Source organism: Salvelinus fontinalis, unplaced genomic scaffold (genome assembly GCF_029448725.1).
Source record: "Salvelinus fontinalis isolate EN_2023a unplaced genomic scaffold, ASM2944872v1 scaffold_0538, whole genome shotgun sequence".
NCBI classification, from domain to species: domain Eukaryota; kingdom Metazoa; phylum Chordata; class Actinopteri; order Salmoniformes; family Salmonidae; genus Salvelinus; species Salvelinus fontinalis.
This window is the reverse complement of record NW_026600747.1, coordinates 99,474-110,928: the sequence shown is the minus strand read 5'-3', so window position 1 is coordinate 110,928 and position 11,455 is coordinate 99,474. Positions and strand designations below refer to the sequence as shown.

The window sequence follows — 11,455 nt, the reverse complement described above, 5'->3', positions numbered from 1 at the left end:
ACACCTGTAGATATGTTGTCCAGTACTGTCTAATCAACAGCATCACAGTGTGTTTCTCAGGATGGGACACCTGTAGATATGTTGTCCAGTACTGTCTAATCAACAGCATCACAGTGTGTTTCTCAGGATGGGACACCTGTAGATATGTTGTCCAGTACTGTCTAATCAACAGCATCACAGTGTGTTTCTCAGGATGGGACACCTGTAGATATGTTGTCCAGTACTGTCTAATCAACAGCAGCATCACAGTGTGTTTCTCAGGATGGGACACCTGTAGATATGTTGTCCAGTACTGTCTAATCAACAGCAGCATCACAGTGTGTTTCTCAGGATGGGACACCTGTAGATATGTTGTTCAGTACTGTCTAATCAACAGCAGCATCACAGTGTGTTTCTCAGGATGGGACACCTGTAGATATGTTGTCCAGTACTGTCTAATCAACAGCAGCATCACAGTGTGTTTCTCAGGATGGGACACCTGTAGATATGTTGTCCAGTACTGTCTAATCAACAGCAGCATCACAATGTGTTTCTCAGGATGGGACACCTGTAGATATGTTGTTCAGTACTGCCAGCCCCCCATGAATAAGCAGGTTAATTTGAAACAATAAAAGTAATTCCCTGCGTCTGTGTTCTAGCCGGAGGAGCCGTACCCCTACCCTTCTAGACCACCTCCTAGAGAGGACCCCCACACAACACGCCAGATGGAGTTCAGGTAGGCACAACTCTCACACACTCCTGGATATTTGTTTTGAAACTTTCATCAGGAGAATTGGAGTTTAATCTTCAAGTAGTCTAACCTTGTATAACCAAACTGATCACTGTTCTGTTTCACTACAAGTAGCTCTCTTGAACCCCACCCATCCCCCGGGGAAAAATGATGCACTGTCATTATCTAAGTGACCAGAAGATGGCATTGTTGCACCACTTGTTTACCATGACAACCTGTCTTTTTGACACAGCCTCCCCAATCAGCCCTGTAGACTGAAGCCCATGTCATGTCTGTATTGATTTGTATTGATTTGCATATCTGTGTGTCTCATTCTGTGTGAAATGTTTACATAGTACCAGAGAATGATCACATGCGCATCAGGTCTGGGCCACATCGGGGCCCCGTCCACCTCTCTGCTCACAAAGCGCTCTCCTGGGACTGGGAGAGAAACACACAAACACCTCAGGGTCTACTGCTGCCGCTCTGCTTTCACACCACGCCACACCTGGGTTCAAATGGTATTTGAATTAATTTCAAATATTTTATTTGGGCTTGATTGAACTTTGCCTGGCTGAATGGCTCCATAAAATAGTCCCAAAACAGAAAACGCCACCCATCTGACACTCCAGGCAGACTAGAGCAAAACAGAAAACCCCACCCATCTGACACTCCAGGCAGACTAGAGCAAAACAGAAAACCCCACCCATCTGACACTCCAGGCAGACTAGAGCAAAACAGAAAACCCCACCCATCTGACACTCCAGGCAGACTAGAGCAAAACTGAAAACCCCACCCATCTGACACTCCAGGCAGACTAGAGCAAAACAGAAAACCCCACCCATCTGACACTCCAGGCAGACTCGAGCAAAACAGAAAACCCCACCCATCTGACACTCCAGGCAGACTCGAGCAAAACAGAAAACCCCACCCATCTGACACTCCAGGCAGACTCGAGCAAAACAGAAAACCCCACCCATCTGACACTCCAGGCAGACTAGAGCAAAACTGAAAACCCCACCCATCTGACACTCCAGGCAGACTAGAGCAAAACAGAAAACCCCACCCATCTGACACTCCAGGCAGACTAGAGCAAAACAGAAAACCCCACCCATCTGACACTCCAGGCAGACTAGAGCAAAACTGAAAAGATTTCAAATGGTATTTGAACCCAGGTTTGCACAGCGATGAGCGTACCATTTCTTGTTGCAGCCCGGGGTTGCAAACTAGTCTTTAAAACCCTATTTATCTGTCTCAGTCTGTCTGGTGTAACCTGACATGATAGAGGTGAAGGAAGGTACAGGGCTAACCATGGCGTCTACTGAGTGACCCTCCGGACAGCACCATCACTATGACAGGAGTCATAACAGGACATAGGGCTTGTTACAACTGTGTAAGGCAGTCGCTACACTACGACGTTGTAAGGTGATGGCCAGAGTGTGACAGAGCAGGGGTCAGGAGAGGTACATGCAGCAGCAGAACTCATCTGTTATTTTAAGGGCCAGGTGTTCAGGGCTGTAGGTTCTTTCTTCTCACACCTTCTTCACTTCCTCAGGTGAAATAATAGAGAACGTAATTACTGCGATAAATCAGGTTAATGTTGAGAGGTTATGATAGTCACACACGCCCCGAGGCCCCCTGCAATCCGGTTAGTTAGGTTAGGTCTGGCCGTTGTTATTTGTCTTGGCATATTTACCTGTCGTGACAGTGTAAAGGTAAGGATGCATAAAGAGACGGAGAGATTACTTAGTCTGATTCAACCAGAAGTTGACTGATGTTCAAACTGTATTCCTCATACAGTTGCACTCTTGACCTGAACTATAATCACCAGGTCTAAAGTCATTAGATTGAGTTCTCCTTTTAGTGATCACTGATAATGTATATTTAGGTAGTAATGTTGAAGTCCGTTCAGGCATTCTACAGGAGTTAAAGACTGCAATATATATATATATATATATATATATATATATATATATATATATATATATATATATATATATATATATATATATATATATATATATATATATATATATATATATATATAGACTACAGTAACCACAGGTTTGAGAGTGAGAGCAACTGCCTTACTTAATCAACACAGCAGCAATTTAACAAAATATGTTCTACTTGAACAACCGTCTCTAATTCAACACCTAGGCTGTTCATTTCACCCCGTTGGTCAGTTTGGTCAGTTAGAGCCCACTGTTAAACAGCCAGGGGGTCACAGTTACAGTTCAGAAGAGGGAGGTGAAAGTAGCAGGCTAATATTTAGGGGTAATATCGGCAGTAAAGACACATGTGGCCATTTGCTTTGAGCACAGATGGGGTCAGACGAGGTCAGGTACCCTTCAAACAACACCCTGTCTGCGTTCCAAATGGTACCCATTCCCCTGTATAGTGCACCACTTTTAACCAGAGCTCACAGTGCACTATGTAGGGAATAGGGGGCCACTTGGGATGCGTCCCCTGGGTCATTAAAGTTTTGTGAGGTCGGTCACTCCAAGCTGCTGGTTGGTTGGTTGGAGGACGAGGGGAGATGAGGTTCAGGCTGGGGTCGCTGAGACCAGGTGCCTATCATTTGTTTATACCCCCTCCTGCCCCTTGGCCTGCCTGGCTGGGTCATTCTACTGCCTGTCGTATAGGAGGCACATAATCAGCGAGGGCAACAAACCAGAGAGGATCAACAGTCCCAACAGGAGAGGAGAGAGAGGGCTGGAGGGTAAACTAATGTTCCTGGTTTTACTGCTGCTAACACAGATGTGTGTTTAGGAAGATAAAACTACGAGGGCTTAGCCTTTGCACAGAGAGCAACGGTAGAGTTTTAACAGAGTCATTAAAACCACTTAGAAATACCATTTAGCCTAAAGATATTTAGATAAATATGTAGTTGGTTACGTTTCTGTCCCAATACATTTTGGAAGAAGAATTGATTCATGATGTGATTATCTTGTGGATTTTCAGTCCTAATCTGTAGCAGTACTTTTCCCTCATTTTACAATGTCAGACATGAGAGGAAATGTAAAAATTCTTCAGTTTTGGTGCTCATATTGTGACCAGGGTGGTGTTCTGTTGCTGTGGTGGTATGTCGTCTCTACGGTACCTCATCTGTATATCATCTACCTCGGCCCGGCGCTCCCCTGTCTAGGAGCCTGTCTCACTGGTCTCCGACCTTCACCCCTACGACCACGGGGTCACCCCTCCTGTCCGTGTCTGTCCCGGCAGCACTACAGGCTCCCGTGCTGATCCACCGTGACCAGGGGAGGAGTTATCTAAATAAACCCTTCAACATCTTGACAGGAGGGTCTTGTGTCGAGGGACGGCCCCTTCTTAACCCAGATGTAGCAGGAGATCAACAGAGAAGGTTAATGGTTTCTCTGAGTGGAGTGTGACTACTGGATACTTAGTGCTCAGTGACCGCCGTCCTAAGACAGTTGAAGCAGTCTTGTTGAAGCAGTCTTGTTGAAGCAGTCTTGTTGAAGCAGTCTTGTTGAGCAGTCTTGCTGAGCAGTCTCTCTAAAGTCAGGCCTAATCGCTCTGACACAGTGCAGATGGAAAGCTTTGACGAACAACAGATGTAGGCTAGTGACCAAGACTCCAAGAAATTCCCCTCCTACCTTTTATATACCCGGATGCAAAGTGGTGGTGACCTTTGGTTAAGATCTAGTCTACCGCCTCCACTGATGTACTGTTTTTTAACCTCTTAGTTTACCTTAGTCCTTTAATTGCCAAGTACCTCCAGTATTAAAGCTGATGTGTACAGCTGCTGATGAGATGTGGTCCTTGATGTGTGATTGTCTTTCCACCCAGAAGCAGTGGCCGTGCAGCACCACCTCCCCCCAGCGTTAGGGCTCAGGGGATGTACCCTGCACCCCGCTCCATGTCTGCTGTGGTCCCAGAGGGGGGTGATGACACCCTGATGCAGGCCATCCTCAACCTGGACAGAGGGTATGTATCTGTCTGGAACTACTATCCATTACTAACTGGACAGAGGGTATGTATCTGTCTGGTACTACTATCCATTACTAACTGGACAGAGGGTATGTATCTGTCTGGTACTACTACTACTATCCATTACTAACTGGACAGAGGGTATGTATCTGTCTGGTACTACTACTACTATCCATTACTAACTGGACAGAGGGTATGTATCTGTCTGGTACTACTATCCATTACTAACTGGACAGAGGGTATGTATCTGTCTGGTACTACTATCCATTACTAACTAGACAGAGGGTATGTATCTGTCTGGTACTACTATCCATTACTAACTAGACAGGGTATGTATCTGTCTGGAACTACTATCCATTACTAACTGGACAGGGTATGTATCTGTCTGGTACTACTATCCATTACTAACTGGACAGAGGGTATGTATCTGTCTGGTACTACTACTACTATCCATTACTAACTGGACAGGGTATGTATCTGTCTGGTACTACTATCCATTACTAACTGGACAGAGGGTATGTATCTGTCTGGTACTACTATCCATTACTAACTGGACAGAGGGTATGTATCTGTCTGGTACTACTATCCATTACTAACTGGACAGAGGGTATGTATCTGTCTGGTACTACTATCCATTACTAACTGGACAGAGGGTATGTATCTGTCTGGTACTACTACTACTATCCATTACTAACTGGACAGAGGGTATGTATCTGTCTGGTACTACTATCCATTACTAACTAGACAGAGGGTATGTATCTGTCTGGAACTACTACTACTATCCATTACTAACTGGACAGAGGGTATGTATCTGTCTGGTACTACTACTACTATCCATTACTAACTAGACAGGGTATGTATCTGTCTGGTACTACTACTACTATCCATTACTAACTGGACAGAGGGTATGTATCTGTCTGGTACTACTATCCATTACTAACTGGACAGAGGGTATGTATCTGTCTGGTACTACTATCCATTACTAACTGGACAGAGGGTATGTATCTGTCTGGTACTACTATCCATTACTAACTGGACAGAGGGTATGTATCTGTCTGGTACTACTATCCATTACTAACTGGACAGAGGGTATGTATCTGTCTGGTACTACTACTACTATCCATTACTAACTAGACAGAGGGTATGTATCTGTCTGGTACTACTATCCATTACTAACTGGACAGAGGGTATGTATCTGTCTGGTACTACTACTACTATCCATTACTAACTGGACAGAGGGTATGTATCTGTCTGGTACTACTATCCATTACTAACTGGACAGAGGGTATGTATCTGTCTGGTACTACTATCCATTACTAACTGGACAGAGGGTATGTATCTGTCTGGTACTACTACTACTATCCATTACTAACTAGACAGAGGGTATGTATCTGTCTGGTACTACTACTACTATCCATTACTAACTGGACAGAGGGTATGTATCTGTCTGGTACTACTATCCATTACTAACTGGACAGAGGGTATGTATCTGTCTGGTACTACTATCCATTACTAACTGGACAGAGGGTATGTATCTGTCTGGTACTACTATCCATTACTAACTGGACAGAGGGTATGTATCTGTCTGGTACTACTATCCATTACTAACTGGACAGAGGGTATGTATCTGTCTGGTACTACTACTAGTAGATATGTATAGGGGTAAGGTTACTATATACAGGTCAGTTCCAGTAGCATATTTACAATGTGCAGGGTTACTGGAGTGATGGAGGTATATATGTATAGGGGTAAGGTGACAGGGATACTGGAGTGATGGAGGTAGATATGTGTAGGGGTAAGGTGACAGGGATACTGGAGTGATGGAGGTAGATATGTGTAGGGGTAAGGTGACAGGGATACTGGAGTAATGGAGGTAGATATGTATAGGGGTAAGGTGACAGGGATACTGGAGTAATGGAGGTAGATATGTATAGGGGTAAGGTGACAGGGATACTGGAGTGATGGAGGTAGATATGTGTAGGGGTAAGGTGACAGGGATACTGGAGTAATGGAGGTAGATATGTATAGGGGTAAGGTGACAGGGATACTGGAGTTATGGAGGTAGATATGTATAGGGGTAAGGTGACAGGGATACTGGAGTGATGGAGGTAGATATGTGTAGGGGTAAGGTGACAGGGATACTGGAGTAATGGAGGTAGATATGTATAGGGGTAAGGTGACAGGGATACTGGAGTGATGGAGGTAGATATGTATAGGGGTAAGGTGACAGGGATACTGGAGTAATGGAGGTAGATATGTATAGGGTTAAGGTTACTATGTACAGGAGTAGCAGCAGCATATATGATGATTGTATCTGAGTGGTTGTGTTTAGTCAGTATAAATGTATTTGCATATTATATGTGAGTGTGTTGGTGTGTAGGGCCCTGGGAGTGTGTCAGTGTGTGTAGGGCCCTGTGAGTGTGTTGGTGTGTAGGGCCCTGGGAGTGTGTTGGTGTGTGTAGAGACAAAAATAAGAATAATATACAAGGGTAAACTCAGTCTGTGTAGCTATTTAGTTAGCCATTTTGTTAGCTATTTAGCAGTCTTATGGTTTGGGGATAGAAGCTGTTCAGGAGCCTGTTGGTATCCGACTTGATGCATCGGTACCTCTCAGACTCTAGATATGTGAAGATCTCTCTCTCTCTCTGTGTATCTTCTATCTTGTCTTCTGTTATTTGACCCTTTACCATCTTCAGTTGAATGTACTGATTATAAGTCACTCTTAAGAGCATCTACAGGTGACTAAAATTCCCCTTGTCTCTTACACCTACAGAAGGAAAGGCCCCTTGCCTCCCCTGAGAGCAGACGTCCCCCCCTCCCCCCACAGCCGGTCCGGCTCCACCGTCAGTAGCAAGAGCTACTCTCCTGACAGAGGCAAGGGTCTCCCCCACCTCGCCCAGCAGAAAAGTAAGTACCTCCCCCACCAATCATGTTCCGCTTGGGTAGCATTTAGCTCAGCAGCTTATGAAGATCTGTGATTCCAGCTGAACTGGTCCACTAGACAGATGACAGCCCTGTGAATTGACATTTTGACCCCACTACATTATTGGAACCAGGGGGGGGATCCTCAGCCTCTGTAGGTTAATCTTGTCGTCCCCATCTGATGATGTCATGGCGTGCTTTTTTTGTGTGGACTATCCTGAAGCGCTCTCTGGTACCCCTGTGGCTGAGCAGCCCTGGGGTGGGTGGCTGTTCCCCAAACAGGCCCGTGGACAAGTTCCCATGGGTCAGTGGTGCCCTGTGTTACAGGCCCAGCTTTAGGAGTCCACTACTTCATAGTAGCATGCAGTGTGGAGCATGGACTACTAACTCTCTTTACACTCCGTACGGTCCTACCTGATTCACAATCTAGGGTCCAACTGGGCCGGCTCGGTTTCACATCCACATTAGTCGCTGGAACCGAGCTGGAAAGGACATTCTGGAGCCAGCAGCGGCCAGTTTGGGTCGCCCTATAGTGTGAATCAGCCATAGGTGTGATTGTCTCTTCTGCTGAAAGAAAGCTGAGCATGTTGATTCTGCTCCTCGTCATCCATGTATTGGTTCTAACAGCCATAATGATCATCTAGAGTAGCTCATTAGTCGACAGGAGCCGTTCCCAGCCGGCTGGTGACCTGTGTGATTATAGTCTTAGTGACGTCAATGTTCTCTTCTCCATGGTCTCTCGGGGTGTGGAGAGTTTTGTCAGAGCAGGATGTCTGGTAAGTTCAGGGAAGAGAGGAAACTAGGATGGCTTCTAGAGACTATAGTGTGTTTTAGTGTGGAGAATAAACAGTTACTGTAGCTTATATAATGAACAGAAATGTGTCTGCTGAATCAATGCTGGATTACTGTTATTTCACCATAAGACTTCTATCCTGTGTTTTTAGTGACACTAGCGATCTAATCAAGGATGTAGTATGGAGAAATGGCTCTTTAGCTCCTTGGTCAAACACCAACTCCCACAAGGTTGAACCTCAATGTTGAATTGAGATATAGAATGAGGTTTAACCGTGAACCAACGTTCCCACCCTGCGTCCAGATCGAGGTTTAAAGTTTTCTGTGAAGGTCTTTATACTGCTGGGTCTGTTTCAGCTGAGGTAACCTGAGAGAGAGTTTTCTGTGAAGGTCTTTGTCCTGCTGGGTCTGTTTCAGCTGAGGTAACCTGAGAGAGAGCGTTGCTAATTGGTCGGCTGGCCTGCCGTCTTCACGCTCTCTCTGCCACTTTGTTACGGATCATAAAAGCTCTGTCGGCTTGTGTGTGTAGAGACGTAGAGGAAGGAGTAGGGTGTCTACTCTCTCTAATGGATAGAACTGCTGTTTGGGGCGACATGTTAGTGTGGGAGATGGATGTTACTGGAAAAACCATGTTGGCTCTGTCAAACCTTTTCCAGGGGCAAGACAAAATGAATATCCTCCACCCACAGGTTCTCTCTCTCTCTCTCTCTCTGGTCTTTCTCACTCTCAATCCCACTTTCACATTCATGGAATTTATGGAGTGTTTTTGATAACATGGAAATGAATTCTGTTCAACCCACAAAGTCGGCCAACGGATTTGACACTGTCACACATCTCTCCACTAGAGATGTCATTGAGAACATGTCCTCCATCAGAGTTGAGTTCAGCAGTCTATCTGAATAATGGAATGGTGCAGGGAGAAGGGAACCTCTTAATAAAATATGGAAACAGCATGTCATTTGAATTTCTCCTGGGAGTGTCTGAGCATGGTGTTTGAAGTGACACAGACATGGGACTAATGGGTAATTGACCATGGCGCCTGCGGTGGTGCCCACTGGGCATCGATGCTGCTTGGGCATCAAGCCTCTGGCAACACAAGTCAGAGAGAGCGAGAGACGGAAAGAGGAGAGTGCCAGCGGGCGAATGAGGGCATGCAATTCAGTCTGACTAGCCTGCAGGGTGTCTCCTAATGCAGTTCACCCTAGACTTATTATGCAAACATCCACAGGATCTGATCAGTGCAGAGGGGATAGGAGGGGACAAGCCTGGATGGAGAGGAGTACAAAGAGGTTTAAACACATCCCAAATAATAACAGGAGCTGGACAAAGATCAAATGCAATGGTGGATGGAGACAGTCTGGCAGTGTGTCGGATGGAGACTGTCTGGCAGTGTGTCGGATGGAGACTGTCTGGCGGTGTGTCGGGTGGAGACTGTCTGGCGGTGTGTCGGATGGAGACTGTCTGGCGGTGTGTCGGATGGAGACTGTCTGGCGGTGTGTCGGATGGAGACTGTCTGGCGGTGTGCCGGATGGAGACTGTCTGGCGGTGTGTCGGATGGAGACTGTCTGGCGGTGTGCCGGATGGAGACTGTCTGGCGGTGTGTCGGGTGGAGACTGTCTGGCGGTGTGTCGGGTGGAGACTGTCTGGCGGTGTGCCGGGTGGAGACTGTCTGGCGGTGTGCCGGGTGGAGACTGTCTGGCGGTGTGTCGGGTGGAGACTGTCTGGCGGTGTGCCGGGTGGAGACTGTCTGGCGGTGTGCCGGATGGAGACTGTGTGGCGGTGTGCCGGATGGAGACTGTGTGGCGGTGTGCCGGATGGAGACTGTCTGGCGGTGTGCCGGATGGAGACTGTCTGGCGGTGTGCCGGATGGAGACTGTCTGGCGGTGTGCCGGGTGGAGACTGTCTGGCGGTGTGTCGGGTGGAGACTGTCTGGCGGTGTGTCGGGTGGAGACTGTCTGGCGGTGTGTCGGGTGGAGACTGTCTGGCGGTGTGTCGGGTGGAGACTGTCTGGCGGTGTGTCGGATGGAGACTGTCTGGCGGTGTGTCGGATGGAGACTGTCTGGCGGTGTGTCGGATGGAGACTGTCTGGCGGTGTGTCGGATGGAGACTGTCTGGCGGTGTGCCGGATGGAGACTGTGTGGCGGTGTGCCGGATGGAGACTGTGTGGCGGTGTGCCGGATGGAGACTGTCTGGCGGTGTGCCGGATGGAGACTGTCTGGCGGTGTGCCGGATGGAGACTGTCTGGCGGTGTGCCGGGTGGAGACTGTCTGGCGGTGTGTCGGGTGGAGACTGTCTGGCGGTGTGTCGGGTGGAGACTGTCTGGCGGTGTGTCGGGTGGAGACTGTCTGGCGGTGTGTCGGGTGGAGACTGTCTGGCGGTGTGTCGGGTGGAGACTGTCTGGCGGTGTGTCGGATGGAGACTGTCTGGCGGTGTGTCGGATGGAGACTGTCTGGCGGTGTGTCGGATGGAGACTGTCTGGCGGTGTGCCGGATGGAGACTGTCTGGCAGTGTGCCGGATGGAGACTGTGTGCCGGATGGAGACTGTCTGGCGGTGTGTCGGATGGAGACTGTGTGCCGGGTGGAGACTGTCTGGCGGTGTGCCGGGTGGAGACTGTCTGGCGGTGTGCCGGGTGGAGACTGTCTGGCGGTGTGCCGGGTGGAGACTGTCTGGCGGTGTGCCGGGTGGAGACTGTCTGGCGGTGTGCCGGGTGGAGACTGTCTGGCGGTGTGCCGGGTGGAGACTGTCTGGCGGGGTGCCGGGTGGAGACTGTCTGGCGGGGTGCCGGGTGGAGACTGTCTGGCGGGGTGCCGGGTGGAGACTGTCTGGCGGGGTGCCGGGGTGGAGACTGTCTGGCGGGGTGCCGGGGTGGAGACTGTCTGGCGGGGTGCCGGGGTGGAGACTGTCTGGCGGGGTGCCGGGTGGAGACTGTCTGGCGGGGTGCCGGGTGGAGACTGTCTGGCGGGGTGCCGGGTGGAGACTGTCTGGCGGGGTGCCGGGTGGAGACTGTCTGGCGGGGTGCCGGGTGGAGACTGTCTGGCGGGGTGCCGGGTGGAGACTGTCTGGCGGGGTGCCGGGTGGAG

At 48.6% G+C, this 11,455-nt stretch overlaps 1 protein-coding gene across 1 annotated transcript in view; it reads left to right on the top strand.

Annotated features, from left to right (window-relative positions):
• Positions 1 to 11,455, top strand: part of LOC129846433 (prickle-like protein 1) — a 57,022-nt gene that overhangs the window by 1,221 nt on the left and 44,346 nt on the right. The gene's annotated exons all lie outside the window — the stretch shown is intronic.